The sequence below is a fragment of the Trachymyrmex cornetzi genome, unplaced genomic scaffold (genome assembly GCF_001594075.2).
Source record: "Trachymyrmex cornetzi isolate Tcor2-1 unplaced genomic scaffold, Tcor1.1 scaffold262, whole genome shotgun sequence".
NCBI classification, from domain to species: domain Eukaryota; kingdom Metazoa; phylum Arthropoda; class Insecta; order Hymenoptera; family Formicidae; genus Trachymyrmex; species Trachymyrmex cornetzi.
The window spans coordinates 1,411,039-1,433,295 of record NW_017297292.1 but is presented as its reverse complement, the minus strand read 5'-3'; the positions used below and the strand labels follow the sequence as shown (position 1 = coordinate 1,433,295).

The window sequence follows — 22,257 nt, the reverse complement described above, 5'->3', positions numbered from 1 at the left end:
GTTTAATTATCAATAAATAGTTTCAAAATTACGTTTAATTTTTAAACGGATCGTATAACGAAAGGTGCACAAAAACAAAAAATTAATTAAGTTATTAAACTATATTAACTGTGAAAGCAGAAATTGCGTTATTTGCATGAGAGTATTAACGTTGCTTTTTTATGACTCATGTGATACCGTTCGTACAGACAAGTAGCCGTGTCGCTCTTCTTCATATTTCTTTTTGAAACATATAATAATCGCAAAAAATCGCTAGATATAATACGAAATGTTGTATTTTGTGAATATTCACCTAATACGATTACTAGTATCAAGTATGATTAATTATTCGTAAAGTATAACGTTTCGTATTATTTGGCATTCTTCTCGCGATAAGATTTCAAAAAGTAATGTGAAAAAGAGTCGCACATAACACAACTACCTGCTTGTACGAATCTCGGTAAGAGAATGACTGCGCGGTAACTACGCGTAAATATGACGCGCCGCTCCGTGCCATCCCCACCCCGAGGTCACGCGCCAACCGTTTAATTTTGTTGTCGAAATAATAACGAATATATTACGAATAAGTAAAATAATATATTCGTTACATTTTTAATGTTCTTCGATTAATGAAACAATTTCTCATATCTAGTTTTAACGGCGCGAGTTATTTAATGTGATATCATAATTGTAATATATTGTGATACACCGAGGAACATATTTGACGTTCATTTTATAATTTTACATATTTCGTATCAATTATAATGTGTGCTGACAAAAGACAAGAAGTAAAAAGAGATTTTTACGAGCATGGTTTTAATTGCTCACGTAAAGTGCTTTTGATATCTCAATTTTTATTGCTTTTTTTTGCGATTTACAATTAAATAAGGATTAATAATATGTCATACATCCTTTAAATGAAGACAAATGCAAAAATTTATTTTAAATTATGAAACAATTTCGACTAAATAGAATAATATGTATAAATAGTATGCACATACATTTAGAGATATGTAATTAAATATAATTTATCTGTTACTTTTCCCGTATTAAGAATGCGGCGTAGCACAAAAATGACAGAATTATATATGATTCAAACTGATAAAAAAGCCACAATTTGAAATATCTAAAATAAGAATCTCATTTTTATACCGTATATGTGAGAACACATGAAATATCTAAAATATTCATGTGCGTAATGAATCTAAATCGAAGAAATAAAGCAAAAACCGTGCAATAAAATCTATTAACCCTTAATACACTTCTTAGTTTTGGGTACCTTACGTAATCCGCATTCGTAGATATCTAATTTTCATTAATTAATGCGACACGCGGAGCGATTCGTAACACGTCTGTCTCGTGCCGAGGTCGCCGAGCGAATACCGAAGTAACCGAAGTGATGACGTAGTCAACTACCGCGCCGCGCGGCACGCTCCCCCTCGCTGTTCGCCGCGTGACCGGCGTGACCCCTCCCCGCGCTGTTCGCCGGGCGCCGTTCGAATACCCAACTATTGCGTATGAAAAATATATTCACGGTTTATTTAATTATTCGTATTTTATGCGTGATGAACGGGTATCCTTGTACATTTCGCGCTTTACTTTTGGCATCTCTAGCACTTGTTAAATCCTATATTATTTGCGCGGTTCTTGTAAACGTAATCAGTAATTGTTTGCGTGTGTGGAGTATTTTTGATATTCCAACATTACATCTCAATTTTTGTTATTCTTTTAAATGATTCGCTTAAATAAAGGTTGATAATATTCTGTACATCCTTTATATAAAGATACATGTAAATTTTTTAAATATTGTGAAACAATTTGATCTAAATACAGCTTTGATTAAAAGTATCAAATATTTTGTTAATAATTATTTAATTTTTGAACTAAAAAATTAATTTATGACACTACTATTGCTGCAAATTATTGTGTTTCAAAAATTCTTTAAACTTACGTGTAATGTCGATCATGGCTCGGTAAAATAACTGTTACGACATATTTAAAATAAAAAATATAAAATCGTAGGAATCGGTAAAAAACTAATACCACTTGTTTAAAATAAAAAATATAAAATAAATTCCGGAAACTTATTTAAAATATTAAATAAGAAATAAGTCAGAAATGAAGTTATTTAAAATAATAAATACTAAATTAATAGCTCTTTTAATTTTTTTATTTAAAATATATATTTTAATTTTCATCGCTTTTACAAGTATATAAAAATTATTAAATTATCAATACCTATAAATTGAAGATATATTGCATTTACATTTTAAACAATGCATTTTATTATTGCTATTGTACATGCTTATTAAAAATCATAATTTTCGGATTATTTTATATTAAATAATTACATTTTTTGGATCGACAGCCGACACTTGAACGATTTTCTCTTTTGTAATTTTGAATGTTAAGATATTGAACTTTAAGATATTGAAACATATTTTTTCTTTAAATATTTTTGTTTCAGAGTTTTATATTTTTCTATGAAACAGTGTATTTTTCTGATTTCGTTAATTATATTTAGTTACAACAATTTATCTATAATTTGTTATGAATATATAACTGCACAAATACTTTCTAATGATGTCGAAATATATATGTAAAAATTGCTTAATAATTTATATATATTTGTAAAAGTGATGAAAATTAAGCCAAGACACAAATGACCGAACGTGTGTATTAAGGGTGCCAAAAACTAATGTGTGTACTAAGGGTTATATATACGGTTTCTACACGGAGAGAATTATCTCTTAAAATTTACCCTGAAAATATAGTAGTTGTGGTACAATATAGTATTTTAAAGATTTTTGCGCTTCAGTAAAATTAATTAAATTTATTTTATATTTTATTATGGTTTTATTAATGAATGAAAGAAATTTACATAAAAAAATTCTTCGAAATACAATGTTCTCCCAGAACTACCATATTTTCAGGGTAAATTCTAAGAAAAAATTCTCTCTGTATAGTATCCTAAAAGACTCAGTACTCTAAAGACGGAGAAACTAAAGGTGTATACTCATTGCACTGTTAACGTAGCATTCTCATGAGTGAGCATTGTCGCTCAATGGCTGATACATACATAGCACGTCCGTTTTCTCGTATTAATTGGAGGATAAAGTGGAAACCCAGTACCTCCTGAGCCTGAGAGTATACACGAAAAGAATGGATTTTCTAAAGATTTATACATGTTCGGATCTATTTACATTATATCCAATTATATCTAGCTAAATTTTTAGATATTTAAACAAAATTGTTCTCTCCGTGTAAAAATCCAATGATGGGGAAGTTAATGTACCTTCATTGCTGATTTAATTAAAAATAAACGAACCGCAGCCAGTTCGTCGCATGGCATGTTTGCTTCAGAAGTGCTGTTGAAATTATTATCGAACTAATGAACTTTCACAAATTCCATAAACGTGGAATACCGGCAGTGTCGCAGAAAAGAATTTTATTAATAATATAATTAATCCGCGTGCGATTATAATATATTGTCCGTGAGTGTTTTTCGCAAGTGTCCTGCGCGAAAGAATGACAATCTAATTCTGAGAGAAGAAAGAGGTTTGGGGAGGTATCGGGCACCGGTTGAGCAATCTTATAGTAAATATTATTTTTTACTTTTAAAATCTTTTTTTCCTGAAATCTTGAATTATTTTAAAACAATTAAAACTAATAATTAGACAAAACAATTTTTTTTAATTACTTTAAAATTTTATAAAAACTTATTCTTATTAAGATCTTCAGAAAATGTAATTATTTTCATAAATATTATATTATTTTTAAGAAAACTCTTCATACGTTCAATACTTTTTCAAGTATTAATTATTTGGTTTGTCTGTGTTCTAATTTGCATTTTACATTTGTTTGTTACAGAATTATCATAGCGACGTTACAGACGTAATTCCGCTACGGCGCATCAAATTGGTAAGTGATGAATTGACATTTTTATTAATATTATGGATGTAGGATAATTTCATTAATACATCATACGTATAGATGCATATATATATATATATATATGTATCAATTTAACAATATACTGCCAAGTATAGCACAAACAAATATATTATATAAGAGAAGTATAGTATTTCATACGAACACTGTAAACGTGATTAAACTGATATTTTCAATCTTATATGTATGAAACAATTCTATACCTACAGCATTTTAAATTTGATCAATAATTTGCAAAAATGTAGCAAATAAATTTTATAGTATTACAGTAATATCGTATAAAAAAGTTGTGCAATTTATATTAATCTTTCATTTAAATTTTACAACTGAGCATTGACGATTACACCTAAACATTTGTCGGTGACAACACACACGTAGGATTTCATAATTTTTCTAATTTTATTTTCGAATTCATCCTGAGCGTTGTCTAACGAAGCAGAATAGAATTCAATCAATCAATTCTATCTCTGTCTGTCAGACGCGTTGTGATGACGCGTCATCGGCAATAGGACAGCCGGTGAACAGAAATACAAGGGTGTGACGTTGGAGTTGACCGGCATTTCATGCAGACAAGTGAAAAAGGTGCGTTCATCGGAATGCAATTCTTAGTAATACCATTAGCCGCGTTGATACGTCAAGTTACACCTCCGTATTAAACAGCCGTCGCGGCGATTGCGATAAAAGAGAATAGTTAAATCAAACGATATTATATATTGAAGTTTTGTAGAATGAAATAGCACACGACATTCATGAATATGAGAATGTTGTGAAACACCCGTAAAATTGTTCAGTTAAAAATTTAGAAAAGAAAATTGCTAAGTTACTCTCTGATGACACACAATTCTTTTTGCTTTAGCAAATATTCAATTTAGTAGCTAATTATTTTAGTTTAAGAAATTTAATTTCTCGATATTTTGGCACAAGTAAACTTCTCACAACTGTCTGAATTTATTAAAATGTTGATGATGTATTTAATCTACGTTTATTACGGATGTCTGATAAAATTGTTCACGAACAAAATACGATTTCTTGCGGTCACTGGTTCAAAAAAGTATGCTTGAAACGCTCGGCTTTGTTTGAATATCTTACGGTCAGAGAACCGTAATCGTTTATATAAGAGCTAGTGAAATGCAAGCGCTTAATATTATCGGAATCATTAAACTTTTAACACATATATGTAGGATGTATATGAAAAAAGTTTGGAGTGTGCTAGAGAAACTTCAAACTCGATAAATCGTAATTAATTTCTTTCGTTAAACGTTTAAAATGATAATTTTAAGAATTTTTTAACTATTTTTCGTATATATCTCGTGTTGCTTAATTAAATATTTTTCGTATGTTTCGTGTTGCTTAATTAAATACTTGTATTTGCAACAGATTTGTTTTTATCTGTGATACAAATAAATTTTTTTTAAACTCCGCTAATAAAATATAAACTGAATAACCTTTAAATTTAATTTAGTTTAATATAGATGTTTGTATTATTTATGGCAGCAAAATTTTGATTACATAAAAAATTCATTGTCAATAATGCTTCGTATACATATGGGAAGAAGGATTCGATGAAGCCGCAAACTTGCTTGATACAAAGTTAAAATTGGCTCTCTGAAGTAGGGAATCTTGAAAAGTTACTAAGTAACTTCAAGACGAAGAAATTGCCTCCGTCTTTTTCTACTGATCAATCCATTCGACGGTTTCCTATTTTTTAACGTGGGAATTGAATCGATTAGATGACGTCATCTTAATTTGTTAGTAATTTTTTGTTCATGACTATCACGGTTAAAAATGTTGCGATCCGTAATCAGCAAATTTTATACGCATGTCATGAGAGGATTTTAAAGCATTTGTCATATATCAACGTAATTGGTTGGTCAGTCACATACACAGCTTTGTTCGAGCGTTACGAATTGAAACTTTCCAACTGTTAAAAAGCTGAATATAAGCATACATGTTTCTGACACTTGTATTTTTTTTTTCGTAAACTCATTCTGTCACGAACGGAAATCCAAGATACGCATTATATTGAATTTGTAAAAAAAAAAGAAAAATATTAATGTGCATTGTACGTGGTGATGGTAGAAACAAATAACCAGCTTTATTCGAGAAAGCGTCCTCGTTTACTAAATTGATGTCACAATAGTGCCATATTGACCGTCGTAACATAGATGTAGTGCTAATACAGTGACCCAGTGATGTGTATGGAGCTTAACTCTGGCACTATATACGCTATAAATATATTTCCTATGTGGAAAAAGGGTGGCTTACGGCTCTTTGCTCACTTCGATATCGGCTTTTCCGTGTCATCAACAACAGTCTTTAGTACGAAAAAATTTCCGATCAAAGTCTTTATAGAACGCAAGCCTTTAGTAAACGTTATTGTAAAGTAATGCTGATTTAGTTATTGCACGTTGCGAAGATACATAGCTTGTTTTATTTATACCAACATTACAATAATAGCTCATTTTTCTTCGGATTTTATTATTTTAATATCATTATTATTACAAAAAAGAAAAAAATTGCAATAGAAGTAAATAAATATGTTTTTATAATCAAAGTATTTGTATATTTTTCAAACGCTGTTCATAAATCTGATAACCAAGAAAATGAAAAGTGGATACCAAGAAGATGAATAATATTTACATTATCTTAAAAATATATATATAAAATAAAAAAAGAGATGTTTTGTGAAATGCGCAGAGGATATCACGAATTTTAAGGTTTCGTGACATTTCATTTCCCTCGTGCATTTTTTTCACACTATTAAGAGTTGGTCCCTTTTTTTTGCGTTAAACGACGACCCGCTACGAACTTCGACGAAACGTTACTGAAGTTTCGAAACTTAGTCGAAAGTTTCACCGCGCAATAATACTTGCTACGATTTATTTTCAAGTTCCTTAAATATTTCAGGAACTTTCTATCGTTTCGTTGGTATGAAATAGTTTCCATGTCGAAGTAGGCCGAAAGTTTCGTAGCTTCGACAGGAGACAAAGTGCACGGTGTGTAGGTGAAATTCACACCCTACTACGCCCTTAAATGTTTCTCGGACAGAACTGTCGAGTCGATCTACAACATTTGTCGATACATGCATACGTAAGAGCTATCAAATGTCTTATAAACTAGAAGGCCGAAGTTTAGGTATATTCGTTCGATGTAACTTTGTATTTGATTTTTAAAATTTATAAATTATTTTTTATCGCAGAATCTGCAGTACTTGTAATTTATTTAATTAATAACATTAACTATTATTTTTATGTTAATCTTATCAATTAGGGTTATGAATATATTTTTTTAATTTTGTTTTGTGATTCTACTTTATAATTTATCGTTAAACAAAGAGAAATATCCACCATAAAAATTCAGATCCTTTAAATTAGTAATTCGGTAAATACCACACAAATGTCAAAATGTCGATCACGTTTTTTCTGTCGGTACTCGCCTAGCTGGGAAGAAAAAGCGAAAGAGATGAAAATTTAACAATACCTTATAGTTTGTAATCGATACCGGGAAAGCGTATCCGTGAAGAACTTCGGGAAGATATCGGACGGTAAGCAAGTTCTCATCGCAGGGAAAAAAAGCTACGGTAAGTTGCTAGCGATGAATCTCCTACCATACCTCTCAAGCGACCTACGAGCCCTTGCTTTTTCCTTCCTCGGCTCTTCTTTCTCTCTGTCATGTCTCCTTTCTTCTCGATCAGTGTTCGACCGTGCGACACTTGCCGTGTCGCTGTACCCGTCCTCCTCTCTTCTTCTTCACTACTTTCATCCCTCGTTGATTCCGTAGGGGATGAAGGATCTCGCGTGTGGATTCTCAGGATCGATAAAGTACCTCGGCTACTCTTACGTCAAAAAGAGGGTCTTTCGATCTTCTACCCTCCTCAAATCTCTAGTCGACGAACTGCCTTGTGCGTCCTCCCCATCTCTCTTGTACGTTAAACCTGACATTCGAGCCACCCCTTAAGTTATTTTCTTTTCTAAAATTCCGATATCCGGTAAAACTCTATCGTGATTGAGATTTTGACATTTGATGATTTGATTTCATTGTAAGCATGATTTTGCAATTTTACTGTTTCTCTTTCTTTTTGTTTTTTCATAAAATTGTTGATTTGAGTACTGCAGTCGAAATGGGTCATTTATGGAATGTATGTATATATGCATTTCAATTTATTTCTATATTTTACTGATATTAATTTCGATTATATGTGAATATTTTGACGCAATTTATTCGTTCAATATTGTTATAATAAACTGTGATCATAACAATTGATAAACATCAATGAAAATAAAGCTAAATTAGCAATAGTTAACAATAACAATAAATTATGTCAAAAATTCTTTGTGCTTACCGATATAAATGACAGATATACTTATAAACAATAGAAAGGCTGATAAATTTAAATAATATTAAGTAATATGAGTAATAAAAATTATAGCAAATATAAAATATACCAGAAATTTTTTATGTAATAACTACATTAATTCGATAATTGATAATTTTAAAATTAAATTTGTTTCAAGTTATAGTAACAATAAGTAAATTAATTTGGATTAGATAAATTTTATACTATGTATTTTGTTACTATACAGTCTATCTTAAATATTCTTTTATTTTTTACAACATTTTTATCCGATTATTTCATAAAAAAATGATATAGCAACTGTAAAAGCATTTCTTTGTATGAAACATTATAAACATTTCAAAATTGTTTTTTTTAGTCCTAATAAAATTGCGGCTACAGCTAGGGTACGATATTTTAAATTAAAAAATCGATGTTTTGATGTACCTAACTCGAGAGTGATTAATATTAATGTAACGGATACAGGCACGAAAAATCGATTCACTTTCATATTTATGGATATTAAATCGGTATATTTAATCGCTAATAATTGAAAGATAACTTAATTATTGCTCCGAGTAATTACTCGGGAGTAGCGCAATTAACCGTTTGAGCATTATATAATGACTTAGTGATTTATGGAGGCATAATTAATTTATATAATATATATAAGCTATAATATAGGCCAATTGCGGATAATTATTACTAGTCAAATATACAATTTTCAAAAAAGCGTATCAGACTGATGACCTTTCTCTTTACTTCAATCACAAAAGCAACAAAAATCTCGCACGATTGAAATGTGAAGAGCTAACGCGAAATGTCAATTATTAACAGCATTCATCCTGTCAATTTGTAAATCCCGCAATAGGTTTACCACATTGCTTGATATTGCGTCCATTTACGCGATTATCTCATTGTCAAGGATTTGTTCACATTTTTAACTCTTTTCGCCGAAATCACTGTTATTTCCGTTATCGACGCATTCATTCCATTTTACGCAATATTGTAGTCTATGTTACCTCTAATGTTTGATTATAATATCAACATTACTGGCTTCCACATTCTATTTTCGGTGCCCACAAATGAATTCGATCATCAAATATCACTATAAAATATAATAGTAGCCGTCTCTCTCTCTTTCTCTCTAAATTTTTATGCGAAATTAATTTTTACGCGTGCCAATATCACAATGGATTAAACGTACAGCACGATGTGCAACGATCCTTCCGGCATATCTCTAAAAGTACTATCGATTACAATGTGTTTTTCCTAAAATTGAAAAATTTGTAATCACCGGCGCTCATTCTGCTTCATTTATCAAAATCGGCGATCAAAGTGATAAGTAATAAGTTCGAACTCTCGCAACATTGCGTAATATTTTATTATTTGCTAAATGAAAAAAGAGTTTTATATTTATACATAACGATTCATTTTGTTTTATCGTAAAATATTTTGCAACTTGCGCTTGAAATAAAGTTTCACAAAATAACTAAAAATGTACATTTTATTGAAACATAAAATGTCATTGCGTCGATGCTTTCTGGGACGATAAAATTAGCTGTAAAATTATTGAATGACAATTAGCTTAATAATCTGTATATATGCTAGTATGAAATTTTTTGTATAAATATCTTGTATACAAAAAGGAATGCGGTATTTGTGAGAAATTAAGAAAATCATATTAATTTTTAAAGGAATCATCCAAAAATAGCCATTTTCAATTATTTCAGGGCAAATGCATATCACTTTTCATTTATAGTTTTTTTATTCATTGTTGTTGTTTAGCGAGATTTCAAGACGATTTCTGTTTACGATCGGTAAAATATAATATTAAATTTCGGAAATAGATACATCCGTTTGCAAAATTGTCGGATGGACTGAATAGAAGAGATAATCGATAACACATTTATACATTACGAAATAGTTCAATTCTAATTTTGAGTGACTGAATTTTAATGTGTTAACGTTAGCCTTCTGCTTATTGGATTTATCTTTTTTGCTATTTTCTTATTATTCATAATGTTTCCCATCTTCGTTGTTCTGATGCTTGAGTAATTATTCACAGTTTCGCTGTTACGGAAATATTACGGAAGCTTGAGTAGAGAGCTGTCAGATTGCTCGGTAAAATACGCCGATTCGTCTTGCTGCTTAAGTCTAATTTCCTGAGTCGGCTGTTGGACACGGCGAGATGTAATGCGAGGCAGTTATGAGAGATTGTATCCGGACTGACATGTATGCATGTTATGTTAAAGGGAAGCTCGCGTGTTGGTGCGCATGTACGTGTTTGAGAGCTGATAACGAATATGAGATTGATGGAATTTGCAATCGGTGACAATCCCGACAAAAATCGTTGAAGCTAATTTGCTGGCGGGTCGAGCGTAACATGCATCACGCCTCGTAATTACGTTTTGCTCACGTCGCTAGCGTTATAAGCGCGTCAAATCTGTAATTGTCGATGTAACATATCTTCGTACAATTATGGATGTAGTAAAGCATGGCCGGCGGTAAATCGTACGTTTAACCATTACATGCCCATCCAATTATATGCCAAAATCGCTAATTGGCACGTTAATATTTAAATAGCGAGAATACAATACAAGGGACTATGTTTGGTATTCCGTTTTGAATATTGAAGTTCACTATATTTGCGTAGAAATAGTAAATACCATTCATCTGATAGATCTTCGAAACGTGGATTTGGTATGCAGATTTAATCTCTAACCGAACGATTTTCCATTTTGTTAGAAAATATTTGCATTCCGGAGTAGTGAGAGCTTAATTTGCCGAAGTATTGTTTACCTTTAATCTATTTATATCCATAGATTTATTGATTTTCAACAATCGGATTCCTTAATCTGTTCTCTATGATATCGATAATTCAGAATTGCATAATTTTTGCAACGTTCAGTAAATTAACAGCAATTTTTTATCGATGTATCTATAGGATCGCATAGCAATATTGAAAATTGTTGATTAAAAGAATATCTCTGTTTTTATGTAAATATGTACATATAAAAGATAAGTCTCCTAGCATTCATTGATAGAAACGAAGATATTCTTTTCATTGTTATAGTTTTCAATCTCACTATATGATTATAGATATATCGATGAAACATATTGCTGTTAATTTTAGAAACATCGCAGAAATCGAGCAATTTTTCTAAATCTGAAATGTTGTACATATTGACAATTAATTTTATTCCTGGTATTTTCTAAAAGATCTGCATATGTGTGTGTGTGTGTAGCATTAAAAAAAAACTCAAATAATTTGTAAACGCTTTAGCAAAGATATATTGAGTACAGTCAACGTCAATTCTTTTAAGGAGCTCCAATTTATCACTGTAAGGATCGTGCGTAAATCTGTCAGAATTGTATCGCAAATGACAATACCCGCGACTATTGTGACAATGCTCACGACAATAAATCGTGTTGTTATAAAATATCGCAAAGTAATATTTATTGGAACTAGACAATAAAATTGAGTTTTCGATTTTTAACAACTTGTACGCGTAGGTTAATAATATTGTTACTTGTGTAACGCATGTATAAACATTGTATATATAGAATATTTTGAGAAAAAAATTTCTAGATATTTATGTTTAGATTCACACACTTCTTTCACACACACAACATTTTAGATTTCTCACTCTAGATCTGCTCCTTAAAAATATATTTTATCTTAGCCTGTTTTGTATCATGCTAATGAAATAATTCATAATACATACGTACACGTTTAACCGTGGCATTTAATTAATTTAATGTACCGAAACATGTCACAAACAACGTTTCAACGCATTAAATATATAGGTGTATCAACGGTCTGATTTATAATAAACGCAAATGCATCAAAGCTAAATTCGTGGTGACAAGCTTAATTAGGGAATGGGTTTATTTATATACAGCTATAATAACTGTATTATTTTTGAGTGATGCTTGAGGCCATAACTGAACATTATATGAATACTTTATGGAATTATACAGTACACTGACTGACGGATTTGTATGAAATATGTTAGTATTTTATAATTAGTTATTTCATGATAACTAAATGTGATTAGCTGTAAAAGATATACGATAATAGTATCATGAGATAATTATAATCAAATATTAAAATAAAGCTTAACAATTGATACACAAATTATATAATCATTAATTGGAATTTGTACCGTTTTAAATGGCAAGATTTTAATTTTTAGAATATTTAAATAATTTAATTTTTATAAAATTTCTACATTTTTTATGTTATTTCTTAAGAGAAAAAGAGATATATAATATAAATCATTTTTACAGAATATGTATTTTTTAAATTTAAGTTAAAGCTTATGAAAAACTTTACTACAATATTTCAAAATTTTCCAGAATTATTATATGGAATGTTATTAATATCCATATATATTAAAAAATGTTTTTTTTTTCCTATATTTCTACATATAATCCATTTGTTTTTCTGTATTTTCTGTATACTCTTACACTAGTAGAGCACGTTTGTTATTTTGCCTGAATAAATCGCATACGTCTTCTGAAAGAGACTAGTTATTTCCTTCGCGATTGAATCTTGCGTCGTAAAGTGCTGTCGACCGTGTAGCAACTCGTAAATGCTTTCCTGACCATCGTTGACCTCTTAAAGTTTTCATGCCGGTATCGTGTCTGAGTTGCGGTCAATAATGCCTTAGCCTTGGCACCGGTCTAATTATAAATGACACTTTCATAACCAAGTTAAAAGATTTATTAAAAATTTAGTGTAAGATCATATTTACGAACATTATATTTATTATTCATAAAAAAAGGAGAGAAAATTAATTTACTTTTAAATAATATAATATCACTCGTCAAATGCAGCATGACATTTATTGAATATTTTTATATCCTTTTAATGAAAAAAATTTATATACATTTAATATTTTTATTATTGCTGTCAGCGATCTCTGTGTCTTTCTCTCTCCTTGTTAAGTATATTATACTATATTAATCTGAAATATACGTTATTCAAGAATATTTAATATTTTTACAAGTTATCAAATTATAATAATTTTTACCCATTCTTCCATTGACCAATTTAATCCTTTTCTTAATTTTTATGAAGTATTTTATAATATACAATTTCTAGCTGATTGAAAGCTTTGTATTATATAATTTATTGTTGGAATAATTTAATATTTATATACATTTGTGCAGTTTATATAAATATGATGCAGTATCAAAATCCATGTAAATCAATATCTCTATAACTGTCTTGTAATAAAAAGTCTGCACACGGAGTTCTCAGAGAGCTTCACTATTTCAAGCCTGTTTTTCCCTTATTTTCTCTTTTTTCCTTTCTTTTTCGATAGATAAAGTTTCTTTTTCGAAAGAAACTGGCCAAACAAGGAAATGGAATTTCATTAAACGGGGGCATTGCGAACGTAAGGATACATGACGCTCTCAATAAGATTAGTATCATCGAAGGGATGAAGTTGGATTCTTTGAAAGGCACTGTCCACCTTCGGACATTGCGGCCAAAACGAAGGACATAAGTTTGAACGTCACGTTTCGCTGCAATATTCAGGGCATTTCAGGAGGAATTAAGATAAGGGACGTGGTATTCTTTGTTGCGAAAAATAAAAAGAGAAAGAAAGAAAAAGAAAACAGACATGGAGGGATATAAAAAGAGCCAGCAGATAGAGAGCGACGATCTGTAGGTGGATAAAACTGTGAAGGGGAGGGAATCTAGCTATGTTTCTTGCTGTAGCACACGCTATCCTATGTATTGGATGTTGATCTAGACAGTGGATTTAGATAGCAGAAAATTAAGAATACGGGAAAGACAGCTGTCTCGTGATTGGCGAGAACGAACGAAGACCAGATAATGCCGCTGGTCTCCATGCTCTTTTATGTCCGTTTTTCCCTTGACTCTTCTTTTTATACACCTCACATTGACTTTTACTCCGCGGGATATACTCGCAGAATACAGATTCGAGGCAAATTAAAAAGTAAACTGTTCGCGCTAGCTGTAAAATAAGCCAAGAGGCATGTTTGCAAATTTCACTGCGTGAGTATTTATAAAGCAACACGGCGCTGGATGAGCATAAATATTTTCTACAACACGTAACCTTTTCTTTTTCTCTCTCCCCCCCCTCCCCCCCTCTCTCTCTCTCTCTTCAATGTGCGATAATTCCCGATATATATAATTGCAAGAGCCATGATAGCAGAACTTTGTCAATTACTGTCGTTCTTTCTTTGTTTCTTTTTTAAATGTAATTATCACCTGGCGATATTTTTCGCTTCGCTGGAGCTACCCGGAAATGCATCACCGAGATGGAGAGTTGGATCAGCAGGATTGCGCGGAAAGCAACAGCAACGCACATCCAATTAACGTTAACTTCACCATCTGCGCACGTTTCACCGGGTAATATCATTACGGTAAGGATTACCGGAGTGGCGCGCTGCCGGTTTATTATTGCTGCGATATAAAAGTACATTAGCGGAAACAATAAAGTGCGCTACCGTTGGTCAAGCACGAGAAACGTGAATGCCTCTTCGGGGCTTACACAGTAAAAGCACGTAGCTTTACAATTAGATCGCTTGAGAGAGTGAAAAAATGGCACGGTCGCAAGGGACTCGGTCAATGAATAAAGAAAAAGCCAGAGAGAAATAAAAAAAAAACGAGAAGGAAACGCGCACGTGGTAAGAAAATTGCAGGTCCCCGGTTCGTGACAGCTGATTTTATAATTTGTAGGATAAGGTAGTAATTAAAAGTTCACGTGACAGCGAACGTAGGAAGAGGCAAAGTCACGTCGTTTTCATACCTCAGAGCTTTTTCTTTATGGAAATAATTAAAGGTGATCTTTTAATTAGAATTAGGTGATTAATAAGAACAATTGTATCGTATTTTGTAACTGTGTAATAATTGCGGTTGAATTTGACGACAACTACTTTATAGTATTTCATTAATATGGATGAGTACATTTAAAAGCATAATAAAATATTGGTTTGATAAAATGACGCGCTATTATTTTGTAGTAGAATATGATTGCGTTTTCTACATAAATGGAAGTTATGGTCACGGTTTTTTATGTATACCGCAAAATATATAGATAATATTTTATTAATTTATGCACATATATACATATGTATAAAGCAAGTGATGAGATAACTCGCAACAAATGAAATTGTTTACGTTTTCGTGAACACGAATCGTTTTCGCAGATTTATTTGTAATGCATTGACTATAAATTATTTTCACACGCAAAACGAGAATTGTAAATATGCTTTTCACCTGCGGCATATTAACATTCTAGTCATATTGGCGAACATTATACGACGTGCAAAATATTTATACGGAGAATAGTCTTTCCACTAATATTTGTATATGTGTGACATTGAGTAACCGGATTTTGTAAAAATATCGATTTTCTGTATTATGGTATACAATCCTGTATGCAATTATATATTTCATTTGTTTCAAAGATAATCATGCAAATATAGCAATAAAGCATTCATGGAAACTTTTATCTTGCAGTCTTTCGAAAACTATATCGCTTTCTTATTTCAAAAGTAACACAACTCGAAAAATCATGATTTTTGAATTATTATAAGTGAGTTAAGTAAATAAATGAGTAAGTAAACATTATCCCTACCAATTATAAAAAGTGAACTAATTTAACTTCATAAAAAAATCGTTATAGCTTAGATAAAAGAGTGGCTTTTAAAAATAATCATTAAAGTCCATAACTCGGATGATTTTAATTGTAAAACAAAAATGATAAAAATTTTGATCATCTTGAGAATATATTCTTTTCATCAATATTATTTATAATTAGTCAATAATTTTCTGTTAAGGTAAAAACTAATTTTTTTTCTGAAAAATTTAATTTTTTATGTTATTTTTGAACCAAAGAACGACATGATCTTGATAAAATCTATTTTCAAAAAAAAGAAATTAAAAGAATAATCCGATTAAAGTTTACAGTTACAAATATATTTAATAATATAGATTTATATTTAATAATTAGAGGTTATATTTAATAATATAGATTTATATTTAATAATTAGAGGGTCATAAACATTTAATAATTTTATGTTGCTATTTGAATATTACAAAATAGGCTTCAAAACATTCGAGCCTTGAATGGAAGATACTTTTGATTAGGTTTTTATATTCCCTGAAAGGTAAACGTCCAGTGACCGGATATGTACCTATGTTCGAACACTTACACAAAATTGATTAATATCAAATGCTTTTCTTATTATAGTATTATAACCTGTACGGCAATGATGCTTACAATATTACTGCAATATGTGTGCAATATACTTAATTGTATTTAAAAAAATATTACAATTAAATTATAATATTATATTCTAAAAAGCATTTGATATATATATATATATATATATATATATATTAATAATAACATAAACAAGTAAAGTTTTGTCCATATAAATGTCCGGATATAGATATATCTGGGATATCGTTTACCTTATCGTGTTACTATACGCGCAATCGCGCAAACACCGCTGTTGCATTCTCCGATGCTTTCAAACGGTGATGCAAACAAACGCTTTCGGATTTCAGATTCGTTGCGATCCATTTAGTTGCGGCGCGTCGCGTCTCGTATCACCGTGGAAACAATGCCGCAAGATCCATTTGCGGGATGAAAGTATGAACGGAAATGCAGGCGACGGTCGCCGCGTGCGGTTTAAACAAGCAATCTCGTTTGTGTTAAAGTAGCGTCTGTCATATCAAGGCCGGATATAAAGCTGTCTGTAAACTAAACGAAATTTTCCGACGCAAGTAGGGGCACACGGAATGCACAAGCGAGATGCACAACCCTTTCTCGTCCCGCACGTCTCTTCATAATATAATTTATATTGCGACACCCTCTGAGCGTGAAACTCTCTATTCTTGTTTTTGTTCAATGCTCGATAAAATGTTTTCAGATCATATGTACATAAGCAATACCCTTTTCATAGAATAACAATGTTCAGCTGTACGGTCTCGTGCAGAGCCAATTTACTTTCTAAATAAAAGGCGATGGTCAACGGTGATAATGATGATATCTGTTTATTCCGTCGAGCAACAGAACGAGTGAATCAGATATGAAATTAAAAGTTCCGTCATTTCATTTTGTTCAACTCTATTGATATTTTTTCGCTAATCTGCTACATCTCTCGTAAAATTTAAACGTTGATCTGATTCACCCTGTGCAATTTTGCATTAGCTCATTTTACTGCATAACAGAATTAGTTTTATCTGTAACGTCTTGTAAATTAAGTAATCCAATTTTATATATTTGCAACTCATGCCTTTTTCTGTCAATGCAGATTAAATTTAATCTCAGTTCAACTTATTCTTCAACTTTTTCTAATTTTTAGAACTGGAGGAAAAAATGAGGAGTAAGTTAAATAACCGAGATGAAAGTTAATTTACATTGATGAAAAGAAGTACTAGACGCGCTCAGAACATAAAGTAGTATGAAATTTTTGATTTAATGCAATTACAATAAAAATACAATCATATTTCTTTATATCTTCTTGCGTTTATGACATTCAATGCTACTTTTTCAATTTCAATAATTTTAATAGAAAATTTTACAATATTACACGTTAATAAAACTATCTTTATTCAAAAAACCCCTTTATTTGAAAAACAGTATCCCACATATTGATACTTTTGTTGCTTAATTGCCGTTTGTTGGATTACTATACCTCGATGCATTGTGCTATGTGTTACAAAACGTTTTAGTTTTATTAACATTTGACGTTTTGTCGATATACGTAACACGCAAAGAACTAATTTGCACTGAAATTTATTTTGGTGTGAATCTGCACAAAAGAATGTAGCCACTAACAGTAAGTGCTAGTCTATGTTTTATGTTTCAATGATCGGGCACTATTCGCACAAATTGTTCAAAATATTTCACTAATAGTAAAATCGTTTATATGCACTGGAGCCAAAACGGTATGTAAATGTCTATTATATCACATAATTGATTAAATTTTATGATTTAATATTGAAACGTATGGAATCAATATTTAATTTTACTATATTATCTAATAATACCTACTCCTAATAGTACTCCTGTAATATATGTAATTTTATGTATATGCAGTATGCTTCTGATTTTAGGAAAAGTCTCACATTTTCTCTTTAATTACATAATAATAATTATGCTAAACCAAATGATAATTGAACTTGTGTGAATGTCGATGCATTGAAATTTTTTTAAATTGAATGGTGATAGCAGAAAATTATAATGCTCAGCAAATTTTCATAAATTAACAAGAAATCATTTTATTCATTTAATATAATATTTATTTAATTGTTAATTTAATTTCTCGATTTTATTTTAAGATAAAAAACTTTCATTCATAATCGTTACGAAACCTTAGGATTGTTTAATGATGGCTTACATGCACAAAGAAAAACTAAAAGAACCTACAAACAGATTTCTATTTGTGAACAATACGATTGTAATACGACGCACGCGCTTTTGTACGGATGTAGAGGAACGCCACCGGCGACAGAATATGCTGGCGATAAAAATGCTCAACCTCCGTGAACTTTTATCTGGAGACGTCACGGTGTGATGCGAGGTGTGTGTGCGTTGGAAGTGTACACCGTGTGAAGATTTGCGGTTCCCGTCCCAATACTGACTTATACTACTTGTTGCGTCAACAGTCACAAGTCTCTCATAATTTTTCTTTTATTTCACAAGTGCATACTGTTATATTAGAGGTGTGATATAATTCTTAAAATTACCTCCTTTCTCTTTGAAAAAAGTGACATTTTTCTCTACAGAAATTTTATACCGTGAGTTACATTTAGACATGTTATAATATATTAATGTTAAATTTGTATCCTTTTTGTGTTAGAAATAAAAAATATACGTTGTAATTATATTTTTAGTATCTTTATATTGTGGTATTTCTCATACGTCGTGAGGGAAAAATGGAGTTTTTTTTATCAATAGTTATTTTTACACGTCCAAGTTATGTCAGTAAATTTAGGATTGAAATGTCAAACAATTGGGTTAATTGGAACTTTAGAACAGACACAAACAATATTTTTTTATAAACTCGGTTCGCGCATGCTTTGATACAAGCAATCAAATTTCCATACAACGCAACAAAACTAAACTTATTGAAATTTATATGTTTTAACAATTTGCACCGTTAGCTTTATAGATCTGAATGAAACAATATAACGAACGTGTGCATCGACTTCTGAATAAATTAATTCCATCGACGTGAAAGTTATCAATCTCTCGCTTTTATTTGACGTTGTCATCTACATAGAATGCCTTCGATTCAACCTTGCAAGATTAACAAGACTGTCGCGTTCACTATAGAAAATCAATGACGCCGCATATATAATACGATCAATCATCCTGCCGTGATCTCATTATCGGACGTTACGCGAAGAGCGCTGAAAACTTGAATAGCTGCTGAATAAGGTAATTTTGAATGCATTTCTCGGCGTAGCGGTATAAGAGCAATCGGATAATGGCTATCGTCTTATATAGTTCCGCGCAGATTCTGTACGGACACATTCAGGGTGTACTTAGAGCTTAAGGATCAATTCCGGCTTTCCGAGCACGCTACTTGTTGCTCTATTTTCATGTAATATCAAGACTGCTTTGTTTAAAAGCAACCTTGTTATATTGTAGATTTTATCGATACGCTGTGGAATAAAAATAAGGTTCCCGTTATACTTTACGAGATTAAATTTACCGATTAAATTTAGAGAAGCCCTTTCATCGACTTTTTTCATTGACGAGCAGTGAAATAATTTATTTAATACTCGTTTCAACATTTTTGTATTTGTAGAAAAGACGCTTATTTATTATTTATACAGCGGTGCATTTTAGTGATATAAAAATTATTATGCTATTATAAAGTGAAATTCACGTCCATAGACCAGACAAAAGCAAAGATGAAAATGTCGCCCAACGTAATTTCGCCCAGTAGAGTAAGGATTGCAACCGACTCCCCATTCCTCGTCTTATTCCACAGAAGTGGTTCCCAGTATTGCAGTTCTACCTTTTACTTCACTACTCCTCATCCTTTCTCTCTCAACGGCGATAAGATCCGAGGTACGTCGGCCGACAAAGAGTAATGCGTCCTCCGGAGGCGGGTAATTACTAAAAGATGTCGTCCTTCCCTTCTTCGCGAAGCTTGCGTTAGTCGTTACTGACGTTCTCTTATATTTTTCTCTGCTTCTCTCCTTTTCACTCATCTACCCATCTCCCTCATCCCTCTCTCTCATTTTTCCAAACCATCGCTACTACTGCCTCTGCAGCTACGTAGAAAATTGCACTACGGAATACTATTGGACGATCATTCTTATGAAAATGTATATGAGTGTCTTTAAAAGAGGATTGGAGATCGTACAGTGTGAGATTACAGTGCGACGCGTTTTGAACAACTTAAGTGGATACTATAATTCTTTTACTCTTAAGATGCAATTTTTATTCTAAACGTGGAGCTTTGAATTTTAACGCGATTATATACAATATAACTGATATTCATCCGATTTACGGATAAAAAATTCTATCTAAGAAAACAATCAATTTATTGTGGTTAATTCCTACAAACTTTGTAATATTATTTTAAAAATTCCTAAATCTTGGTTATATTAAATATATCTTTTAAATATTTATTACAAAAAGATATATAAGCAGTCCTAACTGTTTAGGTTGTTTCGTTTCAACTCATTTTATATAATTACAATAAAAATCTTGCTAAACTTGGAATTTTTCTATAGATGCTTTATATTTTTAGTTGTGACTCACCAACCGCTGTGCAACAGTGGAGTTATCAGCCACGTAGTACGACGATTCTAAAATAAAAATCCAAATTGAATCAGCAATTAAAACAATCAGTGAGCAGAAAGTAATTCTTACATACATAGAACTTTTTAATTAATTTTCTTATTAAAAGAATTACATATTTTTTTAAATTTTCAATAAAGATTAATTCATATAAAGTTTCAAATTAAGTCTCTTTAATTATTTCTAAATTATTAAACAATCCAAAGAAATGGAAAGAAATGACGACAAATTTTATGTAAGTAAGCAATAATACTTACCATAAAGTTGCTTTACCGATGCTCGATTCCTCTTGCTCTCATTTTTCTTCCTTCACTTCCTCAGAACTTTTCCGATTGCATTCAGATCACAATGCACAAAAATGTCGTAGTAACACAACATTGATCTGTAACAAATACAACTATATTCAATAAACGTAGTGTCTAAAATAAATATATTAAAAAGTAATTTTTGCATTTTGTCATCTCATTCGTAATTTCTTTTATTATAAATACGTATTTAATAAAAGAACAATGTCCTAATAAAATTACCTTTTTATTATCAGATATCAATTTGTAATAACATTTGCTGAGAAAAATCTAATTCTCATATAATTTAAATCACAAATCTTAAATATTTGAAAAATGCTATATATAATTATTAATCATATATATTATATATACGATTAATAATTATATCACTATGATACTTTGCTAAAAAATAGATTCGTTTCCTTTCTTTTTAATAGACACACAATTTTACAAATATTTTCTAACGATGTTAAAGTATGTACATGTAAAAATTATTTGATAATTTTGTACTTACGATGACAATTAACCTGAGACACGAACAACTCTTCGTAAAGGAAAAATCATTGTGTGTACTCCTAGGGCTAATATATTTCAATTACCAGTTGATCCGATAACGATGCTACTAGTTCTAGAGTTGATTCGTTCGGTGTGTCCATTCTGCAAATGAAACATAAACGCAATTAACGTGGTGAAAACGTTTCGCTCGATTCCCGTGCGGTAAACTCACGCGCCAAGTGACGTAGCGCGGGGGTGACGTCACGACGACGCTGTGCGTTTCGCTCTTAATTGGCGTTGGGTTCACGAATTTTTCGCATTTCGAGCAACAGATAATATACGCTCGCCTTTATGATGATCGATACTCCGTTTTGTAATACAAGTTAAATACGCAAGACGA

The 22,257-nt window shown here is 31.2% G+C and overlaps 1 protein-coding gene across 1 annotated transcript in view; it reads left to right on the top strand.

Annotated features, from left to right (window-relative positions):
• The window catches only part of LOC108761792 (limbic system-associated membrane protein), a 291,620-nt gene that overhangs the window by 65,108 nt on the left and 204,255 nt on the right, over nucleotides 1-22,257 (top strand). Inside the window, exon 2 of the mRNA XM_018508516.1 lies at nucleotides 3,850-3,900. The gene's annotated coding sequence lies outside the window, so the exon portion shown is untranslated. The remainder of the gene's footprint in view (nucleotides 1-3,849; nucleotides 3,901-22,257) is intronic.